The 27934-nt window shown below is 38.0% G+C and overlaps 1 protein-coding gene and 1 long non-coding RNA gene across 6 annotated transcripts in view; one reads left to right on the top strand and one right to left on the bottom strand.

Annotated features, from left to right (window-relative positions):
• The window catches only part of LOC123570825 (uncharacterized), a 497461-nt gene extending 491261 nt beyond the window's left edge, over positions 1-6200 (top strand). For both annotated transcript variants that reach the window (XR_010584286.1, XR_010584288.1), the window contains one exon: positions 800-6200. This is a non-coding gene — a long non-coding RNA (uncharacterized lncRNA). The remainder of the gene's footprint in view (positions 1-799) is intronic.
• The window catches only part of LOC123571157 (gastrin-releasing peptide receptor), a 296422-nt gene that overhangs the window by 76729 nt on the left and 191759 nt on the right, over positions 1-27934 (bottom strand). The window contains exons 3-4 of one of the 4 annotated variants that reach the window (XR_010584289.1): positions 15551-15691; positions 14962-15290 (exon numbers count right to left, since the gene is read on the bottom strand). The exons of 2 other annotated variants lie outside the window; for them this stretch is intronic. The gene's annotated coding sequence lies outside the window, so the exon portion shown is untranslated. Of the gene's footprint in view, positions 1-14961; positions 15291-15550; positions 15692-27934 lie in introns of those variants that run through there. One more of the 4 variants, XM_074029064.1, reaches the window with a different exon arrangement.

The raw sequence follows: 27934 nt of genomic DNA, 5'->3' as shown, positions 1-27934 counted from the left end.
AGTGTGGGTTATATAAGGTAAGAAGGTAACATTTGTTGAGTACCTACTATGTGTCAGGCCCTTTTGAGACTCATTTTGGCATGCCAGTTTCAACTACTATTTCTTACTCCCCCAAATCAGCATGTTGGAGAGTGAGACATTTCACAATTAGAATGTAGAAACAGAGCATTCTTTTTCCCAAGACTATGTGACTTCCACTTTCCTTCTCAATAAACCAACATCAGATGCCACCTTTCCCAGAGAATTTGGCCTGAGAGTGGCCTTAGCTGAAAAATAAACCCAATCTATTCTCTGATGCTTGGGCCTTATGTGATAAATCATGGTTAAAATTGATATAGCAATCACAATAATCATAATCTTGGCTAATGCTTACTGAGCAATTATCATGTGCCAGGCACGTATTAAGCAGTTTATGTGTATTGTCCCCTTTAATCTCCATGACAATCTTTTTTTTTTTTTTTTTTTTTTTTTCTTTTTTTTTTTTGAGACGGAGTCTCGCTCTGTCGCCCAGGCTGGAGTGCAGTGGCGCGATCTCGGCTCACTGCAAGCTCCGCCTCCCGGGTTCACGCCATTCTCCTGCCTCAGCCTCCCGAGTAGCTGGGACTACAGGCGCCCGCCACCGCGCCCGGCTAGTTTTTTGTATTTTTAGTAGAGACGGGGTTTCACCGTGGTCTCGATCTCCTGACCTTGTGATCCGCCCGCCTCGGCCTCCCAAAGTGCTGGGATTACAGGCGTGAGCCACCGCGCCCGGCATGACAATCTTACAACATAGGTACTATGATTGATTTCCATTTTGTAGATGAGGATTCTGTGAAATGAAGAGGTAAGCAATTAGCACAAGGCCACAGAATTTAGTGAGTGATGGCACCAGAATTTGAATCCAGGCCTCTGACTCCACATTGAAGAAAAATCTGTGGTAGAAAACCTGCTGCAATGACTACATGATAATCATGGCACTTCCAGGACTTACAGTTTAACGCACACCTGTCTCACTGAAATCTCACACCATCTTACCGCCGCCTGCCCAGTCTAACTAGAAGCCAAGCACCAATGTGCTACGAAATTGCTCTAGCTGAATAATAAACTAATGACAGCAAAAAGCAGAACATCTCCATCAAGTGTAACGGTGAAAGGGAGTGTAAAGAAATGAGTGTAAAGAGAAGACAAGCAAAGGACAGTGGACATCGTGGTTTGGTTTGGATTCTAGAACTAGGTGTCCTGGGTTCAGTTCCTGACTTCATCACTTTCTAGTTGTATGACCTTAAGCAAGTTACTTAACCTCTCGGTACTTTCGTTTCTCCATCTGTAAAATGGAGATAATGATAGAACTTACCTCAAGGTCCTTGTAAGGATTAAATGAATCAATATTTGTAACACATAGAACACTTCTCAGCATATAGTAAAATGTACAATAAAAAAACTGAATCAGAAAAATTGCAGGTAGGCCAATCACAGTCCTTGTTAATGGCTAGAACCACACTAAGATGTTTAAAAACAGCATATAAAATAGAGAAACAAATGAAAAAACTAGATTGGCTGCTCCTTTACAGGCAAACTGATTGGGTTTCAAAAGGCAGCCAGTCAAATACTTTGTTCACAAATCTAAAGCAAAACTACACCAAGGGTAGCAAATGGCTTATGTTGGGGGCAGGCACAGTTAACTTGCTTTGGTTCTAGCACAGTAGCATTGATATGTATCGTAGTGTGTGTCTTTAAAGCTCAATAACAGAGAAGCTTTTGAATACAAGCATTCAATAAAGAGAGCGGAGTATCGCTCTAAAGTGACTCAATTTTCTTAGTACGTGATCCATTCATTCTGCTGACTGAAAATGGCCAGTCAGTCACGTAAGATAATATTTCTCGGGAATGAGAATTATCCCCGTCTGTACGACGTTCCATCAAAACTTTTGGGTGGGAGTTGTAAAATCACAGGATGGTGTATATTTCATTAGAAAATTGGAGAGAGGCAAGATTGGCTTGCCACCTTAGCCAGATTTTCCTATTTTTTCTCCTGAAGATTTCTGCTTTTTATGCCAACTAGATTCTTCCCTTTCCTTTCAGGGCCCTTGCTTCATAAGCCTCACTGTGGCATCATTTTAGCAAGGAAATAGACTTAATGAAACCTAATGACTTGCAAAGCTGAATCTCATGAGTCCTGAACTGTGTGTTATGAAAGCACTAGTCCACAGACACCCTGCATAGTCGCTCTGTTGCTCTGCTACCACGATTTATATTTCATTTCCTATTCAGTTGTTGCTTCTACTGCTTTTCTTTAACTATTCCCTTCTTCCCAGATCATTGCCAAAAGCTGTGCTTCTACCTCATGTAACAAAATATGGTCTGACAGGAGTAGCTGTTACAGAACACTGGGGAAAGTAGATGATAGAAATCAAATTAATTTTTAGTTCCGTGAAGTCCGTCTAGCTTCAATTTAACCTTTAATTGTTGTGCCAAACAAGCATATTCTAGCAAAATTTAAAGTTTGTAAAAAATTAGCAATATTTGATCAAGTCATTTTACCCTAAAACACAGATTTTCCTGTTAAATTATTCAAGATGATATTCTTATATCATAAAGCCTAAATCTTCTTCAGATACCTTAATTTTAAAATGTTACATCAATTGGTAAATGAAGGCAGATTCATTTTTCAGACTGGCTACCTATTAGAAATGCATCTATAGCTCCCTGAGGATCTATGTTCTTCCCTAGTTTTCCTTCTCCTTTCCTTTTACAGTTGGGATATTTCCACAGAAGGTCTTCCTTCTCGCTAAGGACCTTCACTTACTCTCAACACATAAAACACGAAGGCTCTAAAAAGACAGCATCTAATCTCATTACAAGCAAGGAATCCCAACAGGAAATTGTGTCTAATTTCATATATTACTACTGATAAGCACCAGGTGTTGCCTGTCTTTTGTTAATGGATTATTTGTATTGCATGTTTTACCAAAATTATCCTATGTGAGGTTGTTTTGCTGCTATGTTTCTTCTTAATATTATGCCACAAATACCCAAGGCAGCTAACTATAGCCCCTACAAAAGATGCAATCCTTTGCTTTTGAATATCATGCTGCTGACTCACCATCAACACATGTATTGGTATTGTCCTGCCAAACAGTTGCTTGATCTCTCGCGAAGTAAAGACACACAGGTGTGCCCGTTAGCTAGCTGATGTCAGAGAAGCAGACTGCCCATTTACTATCTTCAAGAAAAGGCAAGGGGTCTATAAAACTTTCTGACATAAACCTTTGCCTTATCTAATCCCTAGATTTAACCTAATGATTTTTAGTCCTGGATTTGAGAATCCTTCTAGGTTTCTCCAGTTGCCTCAAGGTATATATCATGAAAGCTTTTATAAATTCGCAAATGAAATAATGAAATAAATTTTGGTTCAACCTAAACTCGGATGTGTTCATTTTGAAGGTAGTGACATCCATTGACATAAATAAAAATACGGTGGAAAAAGTAAATGACAAAAAAAATCCTGCTTTTTCCTCTGCAGTAGAAGTAGATACTAATTTATTAAAGATTTAGTGTACTCAAAATAAAAAACAAAGAAAACCATAAACAATAAACTTTCTCTACACACACACACATACACACACACACACACACACATATATATACATATTCGGATGTTGAAAGTTCTAACCCTCAATGGACTACAGCTCTTTAAACTGAGGCATGATATTGTAATCATATTGACAAAATGGAAGGAATGAATGTATAATGAGATTGCAGTTGTCAAAAATAATTAGAAATAGAAGAAGATTTTTAAATATTAAATAGTATTCCAAATGTTAAATATCTGAGCAATAGGTGGGCATGGTGAGTCTCCCTCAGTATCTCAGATTGTGATGTAAACAGCCTTAACTTCAAGCGATTTTTGCTTTTACCTAGAAATATAAAAAGGTCAATATCAAACAGTCTCTTTTATCTTGATTCCGTGCAATATGAAACACCCCTAAGGCTTACCTACAAGCCTAAGGTATATATTAAAATAACTCATAGCTGAAACAGACTTATCATAGCATTCCATTGTACCCCTGAGATATATATATATGCATGTACATGTGTAAGTGTGTGAAACATGTGGCCCAAGAAGAACCTGACTTCCACTGAATTTTGCTTCTTGCAAGATTTCATCGCACTAATATCCTTAAATCAACATTTCTACTTAAATTGTCATTTTCCAGCCTTCTTCCAGAGAATATTTTGGTGTACTGGGAGAGGAAAAAAATTGTTTTTGCAAGATAAAAACATTGGCATTTTCAACCATCAAATAAAAGGTTATATAATTTTCATTAGTTAGTATTTTCAAAATGTTCAATATTTGTGTGAACTCAGTGAGGATGTTAAACCAGAATAAGATAATTACACAGCCAGAAGATCCAAGGTCAGCAGGACCTCATTACAAACTCATGAATAGCTCCAGATATGTGATTCAGGCCTCCCACATCCAAACAATAGCTGAAAGATGATGTGTCAAATTAACAATGGACAGACATTTTGTCCACTGTTTCCATTTAGAAATATAGTCGGCCGGGCGCGGTGGCTCAAGCCTGTAATCCCAGCACTTTGGGAGGCCGAGACGGGTGGATCACGAGGACAGGAGATCGAGACCATCCTGGCTAACCCGGTGAAACCTCGTCTCTACTTAAAAAAATACAAAAAACTAGCCGGGCGAGGTGGCGGGCGCCTGTAGTCCCAGCTACTCGGGAGGCTGAGGCAGGAGAATGGCGTGAACCCGGGAGGCGGAGCTTGCAGTGAGCTGAGATCCGGCCATTGCACTCCAGCCTGGGCGACAGAGCGAGACTCCATCTCAAAAAAAAAAAAAAAGAAAAGAAATATAGTCTATTTCTTCACTCCCTTGGATCTGGGCTAGGCTGGAACTGCTTTAACAACAGAATGCAGAAGAAATGAAACTGTATCCATTCCAGACTTAACCCTTTAAGACGCCTGGCAGTGTCTACTTTCTCTTTTGGAAACCAGCTGCCATGTAAGAAGTGTGACCACCCTGAGCCAAACATGCTCTGATAATCTCAAGCCATGTGGAAAGGCCCCAAAAGATTAGACATGTATGGAAAGAGCTCAGTGAGCCCCAAGACATCAGATATGTGAGTGAAGAAGCCATCTTGGAAGAAAACTCTGCTCTCCAACTCCAACTCCAACTCCAACTCCCACCTGCTTTCTGCCTCAGCCAGGAACATATGCAGCAGAAAGGAGCTGTCCATCTAAGCCATCTGAATTCCTGACCTATTAAATCATAATTGAAATAAAATTGTTGTCTTAAACCTCTAAGTTTTAGAGTGGTTTACCAAAACAGATAGATAAACTAAGAGATGACTCATCTTTCGTGATTGAGAGCTCATCTTAAAAATAACTTTTAAAATGAGGAAAAATTGCACACAAATTGGATTCTCCCCTTGTACAGTAGTAAATGAATACCAGGAGAATTATTGCACTGTTAGCTAAACTTGACTTTATTTTTCCTTATCTAGTCTAATCTGGTATATGAAGACACTAGATTTTAGCCCCTAGAACAGAACATATTGCCAATGCTCTGCTACAGGGGCAGCTGACAGCAGCACAGGAGAGGAAAGCAACATCCCTAAGGGGGCACTTAAAGGTTTCATCTTCTAAAATGAAAAGAAAAAGCAACATGATATCTTACCTCCTAGTATACTTTTTTAAGTGATAAAAAGAAAAGAGTATGTAGATAGTTTCAGAATTACGTAACATTAGAGACTGCCTATGGAATCAGGGCAGGGGGACCCTGTGGATGACTGGAGCAAATGAAGTAATTGATTCTTTTAACAATATTTATTAAGCGTTGGCCTTGTACCAGAAATCTGGAGACACACAGAGAAAAGCCCTCACCCCTGCCTTCACAGAGTTTATCCACTAGGTGAAGAGATAGGCAGGTAAACAATTACATTACTGTGTGAAAAATCCAGAAACCAAAGTGTGAACCTGGTGAAGCAAGTCCAAAAAGAAGACAGCCTAGTGTCAATAATATTAGGTTGAACTATATGAAGTTGCCAATGTTTGACTGACTTTGGTCTACATATCTGATAATTTCTTATGGTTTCATCTGCTAGTTTAGAATATCTAGGACACGATGTGAACAGGGAGAATGTTGGACCATGAGGTTGGAGAGATAAACAGGGCCATTTCAGATTCTAAAACAAAAATGAAAACCAAGCCTCAGTGAATGCCAAATTAATGAGATTAACTTTTATACCGGATAAGACATTAAATCTTTTAAGCAGAGGAATAATACTAGGAAATTTTTATCTTGGAAAGACAGCCCTTTATTGTAGTTCACTTAAAACAAAAAGAGTCTTTGCTTTTGAGAGATATATTCTGAGTTTATGGATGTAATGATACAATGTCTGTGATCAGCTTCGAAATAAGACAGTAGATAGGGGAAGTTGGTGGAAGTAGAGGTGAAACAAGATTGGTCATGAGTTGATAACTGTTGAAGCTGGGGAAATAGGTACACGCAGGTTGATTATACATTATGTCTTCTTTTGAATATGTTTTAAATATGTTTTGTCATAAAAAATAAAAACAAATACACACATACACAAAACAGAAAAGGAAGAAGAAAAAGAGAAAGAAAGGAAGAAGGACGGAAAGAAGGAAGGAAGAGAAAAAGAAAGAAAGAAGGAAAGAAAGAAAGAAAGAAGGAAAGAAAGAAAGAGAAAGAAAGAAAGAGAGAGAGAGAAAGAAGAAAGAAAGAGAAGAAAGAAAAAGAAAGACAGAATTTTGCTGCAGTGTGGATCAATTGTGTGTGTGTTGCAGTCATGTTAGTTTCCTTGGGCTGCCATAACAAATTACCACAAACTTGGTGGTTTAAAACAAATTTATTGTCTCACAGTTCTAAAGATCAAAAGTTCAAAACCAAGATGACAAAAGGCCACACTCACTCCAAAGGTTCTAGGAGAAAATCCTTCCTTGCCTCTTCCAGCTTTTGGTGGCTCCCAGCATTCCTTGGCTAATAGATACATTACTTCAACCTCTGCCTCCATCTTCACATTATCTTCTCTGTGTTTCTAGATCCTCTTATAAAGACACCAGTCATTGGACTTAAGACTCACCCAAAATCCAGTATAATATAATCTCATGATCCCAACTACTTACATGTGCAAAACCTCATTTCCAAATGAGGTCACATTCTGAAGTTGCAGGTGGATATGAATTTTGGGGGGACACTATTCAACCCCTACAGGGGTATTGATTGGGAGTAAAAAAGAAAACTGAAGATGGGGAGAAAATGAGAAACAAAAACATAAAGTAATGAGGTTCAGAAATGAAGAAAACCAAAACTAAGGTATTGCCTGGAAGGATTCAGTTGAGTTATATGTGTATTAAGTTGGTGCAAAAGTAATTGCGGTTTTTGCCATTAAAAGTAATCCCAAAAACCTCAATTATATCCTCAAGAGAATGTAACAACTTAAAACGTATATGCACCTGACACTGGAATAACCAGATATATAAAGCAAATATTATTAGAGCTGAAGATAGATAGAGACTCCAATACAATAATAGCTGGAGACTTCAACACTCCACTTTCAGCATTGGACTGATCTTCCAGACAGAAAATCAACAAATAAACATCGGATTTAATCTGCACTGTAGACCAAATGAACCTAATAAGTATTTATAAAACATTTCATCCAATGGCTGCAGAATTCACCTTCTTCTCCTCAGTACATGGATCATTCTCAAGGACAGATCATATGTTATGTCACAAAACAAGTCTTAAAATATTCAAAATAATTAAAAGAATATCAAATATCTTCTCTGACCATAATGGAATAAAACTAGAAATTGATAACAAGAGGAATTTTGGAAACCACACAAATACATGGAAATTAAACAACATGCTGATGAATGACCAGTGGGTCAATGACAAAATTAATAATAAAATGGAAACATTTCTTGAAACAAGTGATAACAGAAACACAACAGACAAAAACCTATGGTATGCAGCAAAAGCAGTACTAAGAGGGAAGTTTAGAGCTATAATTGCTTACATCGAAAAAGAAGAAAATATTCACATAAACAATATAATGATGCATGCTAAAGAACTAGAAAAGCAAGAGCAAACCAAATCCAATATTAGTAGAAGAAAATAAATAATAAATATCAAAACAGAAATGAATGAAATTGAAATGAAAACAATACAAAAGATCAATGAAACAAAAAGTTGCTTTTCTGAAAAATTAAACAAAGTTGACAAACCTTTAGCCAGACTAATTAAGAAAAAAACTGAGAAGACCCAAATAAATAAAATCTCTGATCATCTAGATTTTCCAACTTGTTGGCATGTAGTTGCTCATAGTAGCCCCTAATGATCCTTTGAATTTCTGCTGTATCAGTTGCAATGTCTCCTTTTTTACAACCTATCAATATCGAACCAGAAAGAAATCCAAAACTTGAACAGACCAATAGCAAGTGACAAGATCAGTCATAAAAAAAAGGCTCCCAGTAAAGAAAAGCCCAGGATCCAATGGCTTCACTGCTGAATTCTACCAAACATTTAGAGAATAACTCATACCAATCCTACTCAAACCATTCTGAAAAATAGAGGAGGCAATACTTCTAAACTCATTTTATAAGGCCAGATATCAAAACCAGACAGACACACGTATACAGAGATGTTAGCCTGTAGAAAACTACAGGCTAATATCTCTGATGAATACTGATACAAAAATCCTCAACAAAATACTAGCAAACCAAATTCAAAAATACACTAAAAAAAATCATTCCTCATGACCAAGTTGGATTTATCCCAGGGACACAAGGATGGTTCAACATACACAAATCAGTGTGATACATCATATCAACAGGATGAAGGACAAAAACCGTATGATCAGTTCAATTGATGCTAAAAAGTATTTGATAAAATTCAACATCCTTTCATGATAAAAACCCTCAAAAAACGGGGTAGGGAAGGAACACACCTCAACATAGTAAAAGCCATATATAACAGACCCATAGCTCGTATCATACTGAATGAGAGAAAACTGAAAGCTTTTCCTCTAAGATCTGGAACATGACAAAGATGCCCACTTTCACCACTGTTATTCAACATAGTACTGGAAGTTCCAGCTAGAGAAAGAGATAAGAGAAAGAAATAAAGGGCATCCAAATTGGAAAGAAAAAAGTCAAATTACCCTTGTTTGCCAATGATACGATCTTATATTTGGAAAAACCTAGACTCCACCAAAAAACTGTTAGAACTGCTAAACAAATTCAGTAAAGTTGCAGAATACAAAACCAATATATAAAAATCAGTAGCATTTCAGGCCGGGCACGGTGGCTCAAGCCTGTAATCCCAGCACTTTGGGAGGCCGAGATGGGCGGATCACGAGGTCAGGAGATCGAGACCATCCTGGCTAATATGGTGAAACCCCATCTCTACTAAAAATACAAAAAACTAGCCGGGCGAGGTGGCGGGCGCCTGTAGTCCCAGCTACTCAGGAGGCTGAGGCAGGAGAATGGCGGGAACCCGGGAGGCGGAGCTTGCAGTGAGCTGAGATCCGGCCACTGCACTCCAGCCTGGGCGACAAAGCAAGACTCTGTCTCAAAAAAAAAAAAAAAAAAAAAAAAAAAAAAATCAGTAGCATTTCTATATGCCAACAGTGAGCAACCTGAAAAAGAAATTTTAAAAAGTAATCCCATTTACAATAGCCACAAATAAAATTAAATACATAGGAATTAACCTAAGATGTGAAAGTTCTCTGTAATTAAAACTATAAAACACTGATGAAAGGAATTGAAGAAGAAACCAAAAATTGGAAATATGTTCTATGTTCATGGTTTGGAAGATTCAAAATTGTTAAAATGGCTGGGCGCGGTGGCTCAAGCCTGTAATCCCAGCACTTTGGGAGGCCGAGACGGGCGGATCACGAGGTCAGGAGATCGAGACCATCCTGGCTAGCACGGTGAAACCCCGTCTCTACTAAAAAAAATACAGAAAACTAGCCGGGCGAGGTGGCGGGCGCCTGTAGTCCCAGCTACTCGGGAGGCTGAGGCAGGAGAATGGAGTGAACCCTGGAGGCGGAGCTTGCAGTGAGCTGAGATCCGGCCACTGCACTCCAGCCTGGGCCACCGAGACTCCGTCTCAAAAAAAAAAAAAAAACAACAAAATGTTAAAATGCCTGTACCACCCAAAGCAATCTACAGATTCAGTGTTATCCCTATCAAAATACCAAAGATGTTCTTCACAGAAAGAATAAAGCATCCTAAAATTTATATGGAACCACAAAAGACCCAGAATGGCCAAAGCCATTGCAAGAAAAAAAAAAAGGGGGGGGGAATACAAAACAGCATGCTACCGGACTGAAAACAGACACATAGGCCAGTGAAACAATAGAGAACCCAGAAACAAATCCACACACCTACAGTGAACTAATTTTTGACAAAGATGCCAAGAACATACACCGGGTAAAAGATAGTCTCTTCAATATATGGTGCGGGAAAAGCTGGATATCCATATGCAGAAGAGTGAAACTAGACCCCTATCTCTCACCATATACAAAAATCAAATAAAAATTGATTAAAGACTTAAATCTAAGACCTCAAACTATGAAACTACTACAAGTAAACATTGAGAAAACTCTCCAGAATACTGTTCTGGGCAAAAATTTCTTGAGTAACACCCCATGAGCACAGGCAATCGAAAAGAAAGGACAAATAGGATCACATCAGATTAAAAAGCTCCTGCATGGCAAAGGAAACAATCAACAAAGTCAACAGACAACCCACAGAATGGGAGAAAATATCTGCAAAGTACCCATCTGACAAAGGATTAATAACCAGAATATATAAGGAGCTCTAACAACTCTATAGGAAAAAATCTAATAATCCCATCAAAAAATGGGCAAAACATTTGAATAGACATTTCAGAAGAATAAACTTCTCAAAAGAAGACATACAAATGGCAAACAGGCATATGAAAAGGTGCTCAACATTGATCATCAGAGAGATGCAAATCAAAACTACAATGAGATATCATTTCACCCAAGTTAAAGTGGCTTACATCCATTGACAGGCAATAGCAAGTGCTGGCAAGGATGTGGATAAAAGGGAACTCTCATACACTGTTGGTGGGAATGTAGATTAGTACAACCACTACAGAAAATAGTTTGGAGATTCCTCATAAAACTGAAAATAGACCTACTGTATGACCCAGCAATCCCACTGCTGGGTATATATCCCCCAAAAAGGATGTCAGTATATTGAAGAGATACCTGCACTCCCACATTTGTTACAGCTCTGTTCACAATAGCCAAGATTTGGAAGCAACCTAAGTGACCATCAACAGATAAATACATAAAGAAGATGTGGTGCTTATACACAATGGAGTAATATTTGCCCATAAAAAAGAATGTGATCCTGTCATTTGCAACAAAATGGATGGAACTGGAGATCAATATGTTAAGTGAAATAAGCCAGGCACAGAAAGACAAACATCACATGTTCTCACTTATTTGTAGGATTTAAAAATCAAAACAACTGAACTCATGGACATAGAGAGTAGGATGGATACTAGAGGCTGGGAAGGGTAATGGGGAGTTGGGGGGAGGTGGCAATGGTTAATGGGTACAAAAAATAGTTAGAAAATATGAATAAGACCTACTATTTGACAGCATAACAGGGTGACTATAGTCAATAGTAATTTAATTGTACATTTAAAAATAACTAAAAGTATAATTGGATTGCTTGTAACACTAAGGATAAATGCTTGAGGGGATGGATACCCCATTCTACATGATGTGATGATTAGGCATTGCATGTCTGTATCAAAGTATCTCGTGTACCCCATAAATAAATACACCTAACTATGTAGCCACAAAAATTTAAAAAAAAAAAAAACTGCATGTTTTTACTTATAAGTGAGAACTAAACAATGGATGCACATAGACATACAGAGTGGAGTAATAGACACTGGAAACTCCAGAAGGTGAGAGTGTAGGAGAGTGGTGAGAAATGAGAAATTACCAAATGGATCTATTGTATACACTATTCAGGTGAATGTTACATTAAAAGCCCAGACTTCACCACTACACAGTATGTTCATGTAACAAAACTACACTTGTACCTCCCAAATTAATTTTTTTAAATAGGGTGGGGCCTGAATCCAATAGGACTGGTGTCCTTATAAAAAGAAGGGGTCTGCATGCGCAGAGGGATGACCATGTGAACAGGGTAGCCATCTATAAATCAAGAATAGAAGCCTCAGAGGAAACCAACCTGCTGGCACCTTGATCTGGAACTTCCTGGAACCAAAACTGTGAGAAAATAAATTTCTGTTGTTGAAGCCAATAATAATCATAATTTTAAACAAAGGACTCTGCATTGCCATAATTTAGCCAGTCCCGCTCTTACATACCAGGAAGAAAAATTAACTTTCCATTTTACATTCATAACACCTTCAATCCACACATGATGTTTGACAGAAAGAAAACTTAAATGGCCTTTTTCCTATGTATAGTTCCACAGAAACGTTTCCTGTATTCTTTCATCTCTTGAGTTTGATTTGCTGGAAGAAAATTAAAAGGATGAAAGCTCTTTAAATTATGTTAGATTTCTGGAATCCCCAAATTGGTACAAAGAAAATAGTAGTGTTACAGATACTCAAATATAAATATGAAAGGGTATTTTTATCCTCTTACTGGAAATATAAAAATACTTGATTCATAAAGGTTATCTTAATAAATGTTTTTAGTGTTATGAAAGTATTACAAATTTAAAACCAAGTCTCATCATATAACGTTTGCATAGTTATAAATCACTTATTTAGTGGTCAAAATGCAAATACATACTCTCAAAATACTAACTTAAACACTCCCTAGGAATCAATCGTGCTATTGACATAGAAGGCAACTGTGTGCCGGTTTGAATGCTTCAGTACTCTACTGATACTGTTTGACACACAGGAGGATCGATCAGTTGATTGTGCTTGCCCAGCAAACAAGTGTGAACAACGATTGGCTCTCTCTTAGAGGAAGAGGGAAAAGTTGCTGATGTGCCACAGGCATTGCCTAAGAGCAGAAGTGAGGTTTCAGTGGTCTGTCTTTGCTTTCTAAATCACATAAGCCAGTTTCCGGGACCTTACAATTAGATATTCAAAAGTAAGCAAACAACTGCATTGTTTAAAAAGAGAAAGGAGACTGCTGTCTTATTTACAATGGGGGATAAAACACTGCTGTTTTAAAGAAAGCACATTCAGATACAGTGAACCAACCCACTTTTTTTTTCAATGTTTTTTCAATTTCTTTTTTTATTATACTTTAAGTTCTAGGGTACATGTGCACAACGTGCACGTTTATTACATAGGTATACATGTGCCATATTGGTTTTCTGCACCCATCAACTCATCACTTACATTGGATGTTTCTCCTAATGCTATCCCTCCCCCAGCCCCCCACCCACCAGCAGGCCCCAGTGTGCGATGTTCCCCGCCCTGTGTCCATGTGTTCTCGTTGTTCAACACCCACCTATGAGTGAGAACATGTGAACCAACCCACTTTTACGTAAGTAGCTTACAAGTCAACGAAAGCCAAAACAACATGACTTCAATAGTGTTTTACTTACTAATAACTATTACTAATACTAACAAAAGTTGTTTAAAGTCAAATTTCTGCAGTCAGGTATGCCAATATTTGTTAGTGGTGTAGCTCCACAAATGTTATTCCAACATTCACCCTGCTTATTTATGTCCAAAAGAATAGTCTAAGCTAATTACAGGCATTATATATAGAAATACACATATGTATTAATGCACAGATATATACATATATATACATACTCAGTACATAAAACATACATTCATATGTATGCACACACATAGTAGCCATGAATATTTTTGGTTTTCCTGACTATATTACGTAGAAAACATTGCTTAGTCACGGCTGTAGTTTCTTCATAATTTTAATGTGCCACTATTTGTCATATGCATATCTGCTATGGTTTGAATGTACCCTCCAAAACCCATCTTGAAACTTAATCCCTAATGTAATATTAGTAAGAGGCTCCAGCAATGAACCTAAGATGGGTAGAAGGAAATCGCCTTCAAGAGGTGATTAAGTCATTAAGAGGGATAAATATCACTCTCATGAGATTGGGTTAATTTTTGAGGGAGTGAGTTCTCACTCTCAGGATGGGATTGGTTACTGCAAGAGTGAGTTGTTATAAAGTGAGCCTGCCCTCATGTTTTGTCTCTTTCACACACACTTGCTTGCCCTTTCACTTTTCCACCAAGTTATGATGCAATATGAAAGCCCTTGCCAGAAACTGCCACCATGCCTTTTGTCTTCCCAGCCTCCAAAACTGTCCAAAATCATTTTCTTTTGTTTAAAAAAAAAAAAAACCACTCAGTCTTAGATATTCAGTTATAGCAGCAGAAAACAGACTAAGACAATATCCGAGTAAAATTTCTAAAGCTTATGTGAGTGCTTCCCATCTTCCTATTCCAGGATTTTCACCACATACCTTAAAGACGTTAACTCTTTGTGAAACCACAAATAGTATCCCTTAACTGATGAAACCACAAATAGTATCCATTAACTGATAAAAAGCCTTTAGCTGACACAGAATAAGGAGGAAGGACTTTCAGCAAATGGATTTGAATTGGTTAGTAAATATTTAAAACTTTAAAAAATATTGGAGCACTTATGTCTTGATATGGATTCATCTCATCATTCATTTTAAAAATTCAAGTTTCTCTGTATCTCGTGGCTGGCTATTCTGACTATAGGACTTTTAACTTCCAGGAATAAAATGGGTAAAAATGAGCACCTTCCAACCCGGGTAATTGTGGGGAGTACTTGTTTTCTGAAAAGTCACTTTTTATCTAGCCTTCATTCATCTAAATTTTCCATTAGCAGCTACAGTACATTGTGCTTATTATAATGACATATATCTTCTGACTCTTAAAAAAATACATTTTACTTTACTGTTTTAGTCACTAGTATTTTATTAGGTTATAGGTTTTGAAAATTACTGCTCCATGTGTGACATGCCAGGATTGCTTGATAAAGTAGCACACATTTGCTAATCATGTCAAATAAAGAAGCATTTTATTTCCATAAGAAATTACATAAGACATTTATTTTTATCATTTATGATCAAGGATAAAGTTACATAGGCTAATTATTTATTTATTTATTTTGCTGCTTCTGGCTCAAAATGAATTTTAGTGGATTGGGAGTTATTCCACGTACAGGAGGAAAATACCTTTCCTTCTACCCATCTTAGGTTCATTGCTGGAGCCCCTGTAACAACAACAACAAAAAAGGTTAACAAGAGAAAAGCATACAAATTTATTTAATATAAGATTGATGCGACACAGGAGCCCTCATAAGGAAATAAATATCTGAAGAAAGAGTTAAACCTGGCCGGGTGCGGTGGCTCAAGCCTGTAATCCCAGCACTTTGGGAGGCCGAGACGGGCGGATCACGAGGTCAGGAGATCGAGACCATCCTGGCTAACACGGTAAAACCCCGTCTCTACTAAAAAAATACAAAAAACTAACCGGGTAAGGTGGCGGGCGCCTGTAGTCCCAGCTACTCGGGAGGCTGAGGCAGGAGAATGGCGTGAACCCGGGAAGTGGAGCTTCCAGTGAGCTGAGATCCGGCCACTGCACTCCAGCCTGGGCGACAGAGCGAGACTCCATCTCAAAAAAAAAAAAAAAAAAAAGAGTTAAACCTGAGTGTTTTTATAGTAGATTCAATGAAGAATTAAGAGTCATGAAGAAATATGATACAACAAAGGGCAGAGGGAGTGAGATAAATATTATAAATTGGGGGAAACCAAGCAAGGCCTGCTTGTTCAAATTCTTTTCTGGGTCCCTGTGTCTTCAGAGATAAGGATGCTCCTTTCCTCTGAGTATAATGCAGGCGTCTCTCATCTGAGAGTCTTATGACCTGCTTCAAGGGAAGGTCAGAAAATCTTTCCTAGGTTTTATGACCTGCTATAATGGAGAAAGGCAGGAGAGAGTCAGAAAGCCCTTTCTATTTCTGCCATTTTCTCAAATTCCTTCAAATCAAAATATTCAATAAGACAAGGTACCATATTTTGGAGTGGCATGTCCTGAGCCCCATCATCCATTTCTTGAAAAATATTTTTGAAACTTACTTGTAGTTTCATAATCTATATGAAGAAAAAATTTAAAACTACAGAGCGCAAAAACTTGGAATCAACTTAAAGAAGTATCTATTTTTAGGCCGGGCGCGGTGGCTCAAGCCTGTAATCCCAGCACTTTGGGAGGCCGAGACGGGCGGATCACAAGGTCAGGAGATCGAGACCATCCTGGCTAACACGGCGAAACCCCGTCTCTACTAAAAACACAAAAAATTAGCCGGGCGAGGTGGCGGCGCCTGTGGTCCCAGCTACTCGGGAGGCTGAGGCAGGAGAATGGCGTGAACCCGGGAGGCGGAGCTTGCAGAGATCCGGCCACTGCACTCCAGCCCGGGTGACAGAGCGAGACTCCGTCTCAAAAAAAAAAAAAAAAAAAAAAAAAAAAAAAAAAAAAAAAAAAGAAGTATCTATTTTTTTAATGGAAAGAGTCAATACCTTAAAAATATCAATTTTCCCTACCATCAGAAATTAAAGCATTATAAAGTGACTGCAATGAAAACAGTTCGATTCTGGCACTTACTAGAAAGATAGATCAATGCAACAAAATATAATATAGAAACAGAGTCAAATGATTTAGGAATTTAGTAAATCATAAGGGTAATATTTTATAGCAGTGGAGAGAATATGGATTGTTCAATAAATGATACTAGAACAACAAAGCACCTGTTTGGGGAAAAATAAAATTAATTCATTTCTCACTCCCTACAACAAAAATAAATTCAAGATGTATTAAAAAATTAAATGTAATAAGAAGTAAAGCAAATATGCAGGAAAGCTGGAAGTTGTCTTTTATAAAAATATAATCTTGAGTAGGAATGGCTTTTGTAGTTAAGACACAAAACTCAGATGCTATAAAACACTGGCTCACAACCTTGGCTGTATGTTAGAATCATCTAAGGAACTTGCAAAAAGTTTCCATCCTTGGACTCCACTCTGAACTAAATAAATCAGAACCTCTGGGGATGGGATCCAAGTCTCTGTTTTTGTTTTGGTTTTTTGTTCATTTGTTGGATTGATTGTTTTTTGTGTTTTATTTTTAATGCTCTCTGGATGATTCTGATGCACAGTGAGGCTTGAGAACAATTGCCATAAAATAAAGCCTTCAGATTATCTCGTATCATTCTGGAATCTGTCTCAGACATTCTTTGCCAAGAGTGGCCCAACTGCCATTTTTACTTTGTAGCTGCTATACTGCACCCTTCTCTGTCTGAGGCTTGCTGTCTTCTTGGCCCTCACCTTTAAATACAAGGCCCTCACTCTAAGAATGTCAAAAATCTCTTAAGGGTGCATCAATAGGTGGGCTGGCGAGAAACAGAGAGCATGCTCAAACTGGGTAATTTGAAAGGAGTTTAATAAAGAGATTGTATACAGATGGAACCATTGGTACCTTGATTGTGGTAGTGGTTCTGTGAATCTACACATGTGATAAAGGTTTATCTGACTATACTAGAAAAAAAAAGAGTGCATGTGAAAACTGGTGAAGTCTGGGTAAGGTCTGTAATCTAGTCAATAGTATTGTGCCAATGTCAATTTCATTGTTTTGATAAAGTACTCTTAGGTATATAAGATGTTATCATTGGAGGAAGCTGAGTGAAGGGCACACAGAACCTCTCTGTACTATTTTTGCAACTTGTTATGAGTCTATAATTATTTCAAAATAGAAAGTTTTTTTTTTTTTTTTTTTTAAAGAGACTGTATATGAAGATGTGAGTGGAGAGCAAGAAAATTACACAAGGAATGATGTAGCAACCCGTGACTCAACAACTGAGCCCAGTTTCCCACTCCTAGCCTGAAATAATGAGAGGATGAAACCGTTATTAGGAGAGAGAGAGAACACAAACTGTATGGAAAGGGTTATCTGACAGGTACTGTGACCTTCAGACAAGGGATGCCAAGGGATGTCAGTTGGGTAAAGACTCAAGACTTCAAGTTCATTGAATCTGTGTCCTAGTTCATTGTCTGAAATTGAACAAAATTAGTTTGGGAGCTTGAAAGAAGTTGTAAAGTTTGGAATCTCCACTGGAGGAGAATTTAGGAGGCAAGGAAACTGGCTCACATGATTGCAGAGGCTGAGAAATCCCAAGACCTGCAGTCACCAAGCTGGAGATCCAGGAGAGTCAATGTATAGTTCTAGTCTGAATCCGAAGGCCCAAGAACTGGATGAGTTAATACTGTAGTTCAAGTCTGAAAGCTGGGAGGCTCAACACCCAAGAAGAGCAAATATTCCAGTTCAAGTTGGAAGGCTAGGATAGACTGATATCCCAGCTCAAAGCAGTCAAGCAGGAAGAATTCCCTCTTATTAACAGGAAGATTAGCCCTTTTTTTCTATTCAAGCCTTCAACTGACTGGGTAAGGACCACTCACATTAGGGAGAGCAATTTGTTTTACTCAGTGTAGCAATTCAAATGTCAATCTCATCCAAGAATACACTTACAGACACATCTATGATAATGTTTGACTAGATATTTGAGCACCCAGTGGCCCAGTCAAGTTGCCACATAAAATTAACCATCACAATCATGAACATATGAAATTTTCTTACCAAGGAGCAACTCGTCAAAATAGATAGTCGAATGACCCATTACTTTGTCTCACTCATAGTGAGATACTATGAATAATAAAACTCTTGGATATTGTCTTTAGAAGAGTCAGATGATACTTTATGATTTTTTTTTTTTTTTTTTTTTTTTTTTTTTTTTTTGCTCATGCTGGCCATCCTTTCCACAAAAGCTAAAAGTTAACTGACTTCAAATATATTTTCCCTTGAGTAATAACGGAAATGTGCTCGCTGGCTTGAGAAGTTCATCTATGCTTTGGGTTGGCCCCACTAAGACTGTACTCATACATGCACATCACGTTCAATCAACAATCAATCTGATACAAACCATATAGTGCTCTTAATCCAAGAACCAGTGATTCACAGAGGTCATACTCTGGGCACTTATATTGCCTATGCTTTTGTAAGCCAAATGTTACTTAATTTTTTAGAAGAATGAATAGCTGACCTGGAATCTCATTGTGCATGCCATAAACTACAGCTAAGTTATAGCTTTTGATGCTACTGTCACTTTTGTACTGAAGAGGCTATTTGTTTCCTCTTGAATCCTCCATTGGCAGAGAAGGCAGACTGAGACCATACACTTAAGATATGCTCTTTGGTATAAAAAAGAAGTTCAGGTGTCTGCTGTATGCATAGAAAACACCCTTTTTCATGCATTTGTTCATTTAGTCAAACTACATTTATTGAGCACCTACTATGTGCCTGGAACCATGATGTGCTGATATCTGATATAAGAGCCCTTTAGGCAGAAGGAACAGCAGGTACCAGGAAGCCAGACTATGTAGGACTCCCCAGTAGCCCATGAGTATTCAAAGTGAGATGAATAATCATATTGAATAATCTTTTTACCAAAAAAGAGTTTTTTATTTTAAAAGCAAAAAAAAAAAAAAAAAAAAAGAAACCATTAAGCTATTTTTAAAGATAATAGATATTTAAGGAAAGTTTCAAATGAGCCAAAGAAACAGATAGTTTCTATTTGTGTCAGACACATCCTAAGGTAACTCCCAATGAGTCACACCCTTGTATAAGTCCCGCTAACCCCTTGAGTGTGGGTGGGAATTGTGAATTGCTTCCAATCAACTAAATATGAAAAATGTGCCAAGATGTCGCTCTCATGACTGACTACCTTATATAAGATTCCTTATATAAGATGACCTTACCTTACATAAGATTCCGTCTTAGCAGACTGGGGAGAGGCACTCTCCTGCTGGCCTTGAAGGTGCAAACAGTGGTGTTGCAAACTGCCTATGAAGAGGGCCATGTGGCAGGAAACTGTGGGAGGCCTCTAGAAACTGAAGGCAGTCTCCAGCTGACAGCCACTAAGACTCAGCTGACAGCTAAGGGACTCAGTCCTACAACCAGAAAGTCCTGAATTCTGCCAACAATTTACAAGAACTTGGAATAGGACCCCAAGTTCCAGATGAGACTGAAGCCCCAGCTGGCACCTATGCAGCCTAGTGAGACTCTAAGAAGAGAACTTAGCTAGATAGTACCTGGACTCCTGATCCACGGAAACTGGGAAATAATAAATGTGGGTTGTTTTAAGCCATTGTGATTGTAGTATTTTGTTATGCAGCAATGAAAAATTAATACACAATCTAACCCTAGTTTTCTCCTTAAACTTAAAGAAAATCCTTTTCCCCCCCAACTTTCCTGGAGCCAGTTCTGTCTCGGGGCTTGTTAACAAGCTCAGGAACACTGGCCAGTTCAACATCAAGAAACTCTCTTGGCTTCTTATAACCCCAAGTTACCTGGTGAACATTCCTACCACCACGGAAATGTTTTCACCGGGAACATTGATGAGGAAAGTAGGAGATTCTGTTTCTAGGTTTCAGCATTCTTCTGTCAGAATTTTTTTTTTAATTTCCTGCCTTCATGCTCTCTGTTTTTATGGCTTTTTTGGTTTTCCTGGAGGCAAATAATGTCTGAAATAACCTATGCTAATGCTAAGTAAATAGACCTGTGCTATTTATTTTCATTGAAGACTGGCGTTTATCTAACACATTATTTGATATAGAACAGACACATAATAGCCCCACTGTGAAGCACAGAGTTTTCTAAGAGGTAAAAACACAGATAAATCGGGTTGTCCATAAATCATGTGCTGAAGTGACAGTCCAGCCAAAGGGAGGAACTGTGGAGGATCAAGACTGTAAAAATGAAACAGAACGTGAGGGGATGTAGTGGACACTGTTGGTGGCCTTCCCAGATGCCCTGAAACTGGTTGGGGCATCAGTCCTCTAGCTGTAGTGATTGTAAGCTGCTAATAGGTCACAGCTGCCACCTTCCAGGATCATTTTTGGTCAGGAGGGAACCGACTCACCAAGGAGGTTTTTACACTCGAACATACACACACACACACAGACATGAGCAAAGGAGGCAGCTCACAGCTGACAATTGTCTGTTGACTGACATGAATATAAAAAACAATCAACCCTTTTGCCTCTATATGGAACCACACTGTGGTGCTTGCCATTCATTCTCCATAGTTCACCATCAGATGAGGCTGAGGCTGGTCCTTAGCCATGACTACACTTAGCTTTTTCCTGCTTGTTTCACTTACCTTCTCTTGTGAATATTCCATCACACCTTGCACAAGAATCACCAACTGAGTTTCAGCTTCCAGGGAACCCAATCTAAGACAGAGTTACTTTTTGGATGCTGGCAATGTACTATTATTTTTTCTTTTAACAGCCTTATGATATATAATTCACATGCCATACAATTCATATATTCAAAGTGTACGATTCAGTATTTTTTAGCATATTCATAGGGTTGTGCAAATGTCATTACAACCTCACTTAATCTCACTTTAGAACATTTTCTTGGCTGGGTGCAGTAGCTCATGCCTGTAATCTCAGCACTTTGAGAGGCTGAGGCAGGAAGATCCCTTGAGCTCAGGAGTTTGAGACCAGCCTGGGTAACACAGCAAGACCTTGTCTCTACTGAAATTCAAAACAAAACAAAAAAAATAGCCGGGCTGGGTGGTGCACACTTGTAGTTCCAGCTACTTTGGGGGCTTAGGTGAAAGGACTGCTTGAGCCCAGGAAGTTGAGGCTGCAGTGACCCTTGATCTTGCTACTACACTCCAACCTGGACAACAAAGGAGACTGTCTCTAAATATATATACATTTTTGTCCTCCCTAAAAGAAACCTAGTACCCAGTAGCCGTCACTTCCTATTCCCCACCCCTCCTCCCCAGCCAGCTCTAAGCAACTGCTGATCGACTTTGTATTTGTATGCCTGTTCTGGACATTTCACACAAATGGAATAATATAATATGTCACCTTTGGTGACTTACTTCTTCCACTTAGCATAATATTGAGGTTTATCTATGTTGTGGCGTATATCAGCACTTCATTTCTTTTTATTGCAGAATAATATTCTGTTGTACGCATATGCCATATTTTATTGATCCATTCATTAAATGATAGACATTTGGATTATTTTCACTTTTTAGCTATTATGAATAATGCTGCTGTTACCGAACCCAGCCCGTTTTGCCCACCTTGAAGTATGGCCAACACTGAGATAATGAGTTTTGTAGCAAAGAAACGGTTTATTCATGTGACAGTCAAGCAAGGAGATGGGAGAACAGGTCTTAAATCTGCCTCCTTGAAAATGGAGTTTAGGGATATTCATGGGATAAAAGAGCAAAATGGTCTGAGATGTGGGGGAAGGTGATTGGGGTTAAGGAAAAGTTTAGCATTCTTCACAAGTACAGTCAAGTTCATGGCTCTTCATAGGACTCATGTTAAAAAACAAAAAACAAAAAACAAAAAAAAAACACCATGGCATTAGCATGATCTGAGGGTGAAGCTCTCAGCCCTCTGCCATCAAATGGTCACCCATTGGACATTGGTCAGGGCCAGTTGAAGGGTCGATGGTCTCACCCAGTTTGAACTGGACAAGAGCTGACTCTAAGTTCCTGAAAAAACAACTTTGTCACCCATTACCATTGTGACCTACACATCAGAGATGTTAACTATAAATAAACTGAAGGGTATATTGTGATATATTGCTTAGCTATGTAACATTTAGAGTTAGTAATTAAAAAAAAAAAAAAAAAGCTAAAAGCAAACAAAGCAGATTAAAGTTTGACAAGCTTAGTCAGGTTTGCCCTCAGCATCTCTGTTATGGCCATTCATGTACAAGATTTTGTGTGGACACATGTTTTCGTATCTTTTGAATTTATGACCTGGAGTGGAATTGCTGAATCATACGGTAACTTATGTTAAAGTTTTTGATAAACTGCCAAACTTTTTTCCAAAGTGGCTGCATCATTTTATATTCCCACCAACAATGTATTAGGGCCAATTTCTCCACATCCTCACTTACACTTGTTTTTGTCCACTTCTTAAAAATTATAGCCATTCTAGTGGGAGTAAAGTGGTATTTCATCACGGTTTTATTTTTTGTTTGTTTTGTAGAGATGGGGGTCTCCCTATTTTGCCCAGGTTGGTTTCGAACTCTTGGGCTCAAGTGATCCTCCTACCTCAGCCGCCCAAAGTGCTGGGATTACAGGTGTAAGCCACTGTGCCCAGCCTCATTATGGTTTTGATTTGTACTTCCCTAATGACTAATGATGTTGAGCATCTTTTATTGGCTTATTTGCCATTTGTATATCTTCTTTGAAGAAACATTAATTTCTTTGCCCATATTTTAATTGAGCTCTCTTTTTATTATTTAGTTGAAAGACTTCTTTATATTAATATATTTGGGATACAAGTTTCTTATCAGATAAATTATTTGCAAATATTTTTTATTATTCTGTGGGTTGTCTTTTCAGTTTCTCGATGGTATTGCTTAATGTTCTATTTCTTGACCTGGGTGTGGTTACAGGAATATATTCACTTTGTGACAATCTATAAAACTGTGCACATTTTTGTATTGGTCATAATTGAATAATAATTCCATTTTTATTAATAAGAGAATTTATAAGGTGAAAGGGGAATTTTTATTCCCTTACCATCAATATAAGATTATAATTAGGCTCACGCCTGTAATCCCAGCACTTTGGGAGGCCGAGGGGGGTGGATCACGAGGTCAAGAGATCAAGACCATCATGGCTAACATGGTGAAACCCCGTCTCTACTAAAAATACAAAAAAATTAGCCACGCGTGGTGGCAGGCGTCTGTAGTCCCAGCTACTCGGGAGGGTGAGGCAGGAGAATGGTGTGAACCCGGGAGGCGGAGCTTGCAGTGAGCCAAGATCGTGCCACTGCAATCCAGCCTGGGCGACAGAGCAAGACTCCGTCTCAAAAAAAAAAAAAAAGATTATAATTAATTTCTACTCTGGTTCCCTTAACTCATGTCAAATAGGTCAGTCAAAGATCATGGAAGACTCTTGTAGATCAGCTAATTCATATCCTTCATTTTAGAGACAATAATTGTTAGAGTAATTAAGTTGTGGTTATATTACCCTCACCATATACTACATTTCAACTTTGCTTGATTTATCCCAAGTTACCCCAATATATTACTAAAACCCATTCCAATTAATTGTCAACATACTTGGATGACCAAATCCCATAAATCAGATGATTCACAGCTTTATTTTTGCAGGTCAGAAAGCAACTTCCTCAAAGACCTTACATTCTCTGTAGCCTTTTATATAATCTAGTCTTTTCTCTTTCTCTGATTCATTTGTTGAAAGGCTACTTACTTAGTATCTGTATGTGCTGAGCACTATACAAGGGACAAGATATTCAGTGGTAAGCAAAACAGACAGAGCCCCTGTCATTACGGAGCTTCCACTGTGATAATATTAAATGACCAATTGTACATTGAAAGCATTATGTCCAACTGTGGTAAAGGTTAGAAAGAAAATGTATAAGATCTTCTGAGAAAGTAGAACAGGATTCCTAAGTTAGATTTGGGAATCAGGGAAAGCCTCTCCAAGAAAATCCCATTTAAACTGTGTCCACGGAGAGTTAAGAGTTAACCTAGGAGAGAAATGGGGAAATAATTTTCCAGAAGAAAAAAAAAAAACTGTGTGAGAAGGACCTGAGGCAAGAAGAACCTGGAGCTTCAGATGAACAGAAAGATTAGTTCTAGAATCACATTGTTCAATATGGCCGTTAGTCACATGTGGCTAATCGACACTCCAAATGTGGATACAAGAAAAAACTGAAAGAATACTTTATTGATATTGATGAATTTTCAATTGTTTTTTGCTTTACACAGTACTCCTTTAAATTAAATGCTAATATACTGAGTTGATACTAGAGTTAGCAAACTTACTTAACTGGGACAGACATACTTTTGCTTCTCATGGGGTTCAGGACACGCTACTCTGAAAAATGGCATCTTGAATATTTTAAATTAAAAAAATTTGAGAAAATGGCAGAAGAAGAAAGGTCACTCTAACGTTCCCTCACCCTTCTCCCCGATGTAGGTCATAAAACCTAGAAAGGATTTTCTGACTTTCCTCTGAAGCCGGTTATAAGACCCTCATGAGAGGTGCTCTCTCTATAGTTGGAGGAAAGGAACATTTTTATCTCTGAAAATACTGGGACACAGAGAAGAATCTGAACAAATAGACCTTACTAGATTCTCCATCCCTATCCCAGTTTACTACCATTAGATCATACCCTTTGTGGAAAGTTGTCAGCCTCAAAATGGAATGGCTCATGTCAAGCCCAAACAAAATGGAACAGGTAGGCCAAGAAGGAAGGGACCATATGGACATATGCCTATGATAAAAACTGTTAGAGAGACTCTCTGAAAACCACAAAAATTTGGGATGTTTCTATGAAGCCATCTCCCCAGCAACAGCCAGTATCACCAATGAGTATTTGCCAATTCCTGCGGTAAACTTCTGTGGCCAATGAGGTTTATTTCAAAACCACTAACACGGACTTCCCCTTTTACTCTTAAAGGAAATTTGCCTCTCTCCATTTCTTTGAATGTCCGCCATAGCACGCATATCCCAAATTATAATTCCTTGCTATTTCTGAATAGACTCTTTGTCTGCTGTTTATTTTAGTTGACACCTTTGTCATATCATATTTCTCCATGACTGTCCACTCTTCATTAAACCTGGCATAAAAATATGCAAATTTAACTATTTCTTTGAGTCTTTATTTCCTTAAGAAGACTCCTATGTCATTTAAAGCTAATATTAAACACATTTGTAGGCTTTTCTCTTGCTAGGAATCTGTCTTTTGTTATAGGGGCCTCAGCCATGAACCTAGGATGGGTTCTATGAACCTAGAACCCTACACTCTAAAGTCAAATCAAAATCAAATCTAAAACAGATGAACCAGTTTTGTCAAAGTAGATGTCAATATTAAAGGAAAATTATTTTTGTTACTTGATTCAGTTACTGGAAAACTTTCACGTGTTCTTGGAATAACTTGGGTATATGAATATCCTTTTTCAACTGTAATTTTTATGAACGCTAAATACTGAAGGAATTAATAGCCCACCAGAGTGGTATGAAAATTACTTTAAACTAAAAACATCTGAGAAATCAGCAGCCACAGAACGCAACATTAGCTAAACTTAAGCAAAGTCTCCTGAAAATATAGCTGCCATTGACCTCTTCTCCAAAGAAGTTTCCTGATTGGAAAAGACTAACTCTTAGCCAGGAAATGTGAATTTAGCCATGCATTAGCATCAAAAAGCCCAAGAGAACCTTCCATACTTTTCCGCTGAAGTCCTAAATCACCACTACTCCCCTTTTTATTAAGTTGATGTATAAACCATGGTCTCTGACTATTCAGAGAATTACTCATTACAGAGCATGAGCATGTTTAAATAAATTTTGTCTTCTGTTAATCTGTTTATTGTCAGTTACTTTGCAGACACTCAAGTTCAGGACCTAAGTTTGAAGAGGAAAAAGTATTTCCGCCCAACAATATAAATAAAATACAACAGGTGAAAAATTAGCATCTGAATTAAGATGAGCTTGCTGCAAATTTAAAATACGCCCTGGATTTTCAAGCCTTAGTATGAAAAAAGAATGTAAAACATCTCTTTAATAATTTTGTATATTGATTACATATAGCAATGAAAATATTTTGGATATATTGGGTTAAATAAAATATATTACTAAAATTAATTCCACTTGTTTCTTTTTATTTTTTTCAATGTGGCTACTGGAAAAGATAAAATGACATATATGGCTCATATTCTGTTTCCACTGGACAGCACTTGGACCAGAATTTAGTAAAGTTGAGTACAAGTGAGTTGAAATGAAGATAGGGAGGAAAACAAGAACCAGATTCTCCTGGGCAGTGCTGAGCTTCTTAAGAAGCTTGATTTGAGCAGGGAAGTTACCTGATTGGCTTTGCATTTACCTTCAGTAAGATCTGTCTGGCTACACTTTGAATAATGGCCTGGAGGAAAGCAAAATGAGAGACCAGAGAGCAGGCTCTCTCTTCAATTCAGGACATGTCTCATCTCTGAGACATAAACTATGCCCAGGGCCTTGAGTCTTCAAGAAGGACCACACTCTAGATGGCTATCCAAGTTTGATTTGGTGAAAAATACCCCATTTCACCATGAGGTCTTTGAACCGTCAAATACTTCAGTGACACCCACTTGTGTACACTTGTCACCACATTGCACCTTGTTGATCTAAACCAGTTGTATTCAAATTTTGTTTAACACTAGGCCCCAGTAAAACAGAACTGCTCCAGTTGGAGCTGAGGTAGGGATTCAGAGCCCCAACCACTCACTCCACCCCTTCTAGTGGAAGCCTTTGTAAGGGTCTTCAGAGACCAGTTTGAAAACCAATATAATATAATGAATATTTTAGCTACCATGGCCCTGATCTATTGCAGTGGACTATACAAAATTACTTTAGATAGTCACAAATATTATAGATAGAAGACACTGTCTAAAATATTTAGAGGCAAGATACTGGTAAGGAGTACGGTTCGTTCTGTAGGACTATCGAGGATGCTAGATCCCAACTTCCCCTCCAGTTGGTCTGACGCCAGATTTTTAAGAGTTCTTACTAAACATATTAGAACAGCAAAATATACAGACATCTAAAATGTCTAACAATGGGAATTTTAAAATATTGATTATAGATCTTGATATCATCTATGTATTATTTAAAATTTATAACAAACGGTTAAGTGAAAAGGGCAGACATGCAAATTTCATGTGCTTTCTAAAGCATTATATAAAATGTGTGTATGAATACGAACAAAGCCATAAACGAAATTCACAAAATGTGAACCAAATTGTTTTGTTAATATGGTAATT

This window comes from Macaca fascicularis, chromosome X (assembly GCF_037993035.2).
Source record: "Macaca fascicularis isolate 582-1 chromosome X, T2T-MFA8v1.1".
Classification (NCBI taxonomy): Eukaryota; Metazoa; Chordata; class Mammalia; order Primates; family Cercopithecidae; genus Macaca; species Macaca fascicularis.
Note: the sequence above shows the minus strand (reverse complement) of the source record. Positions and strands in the feature narration are given on the sequence as shown.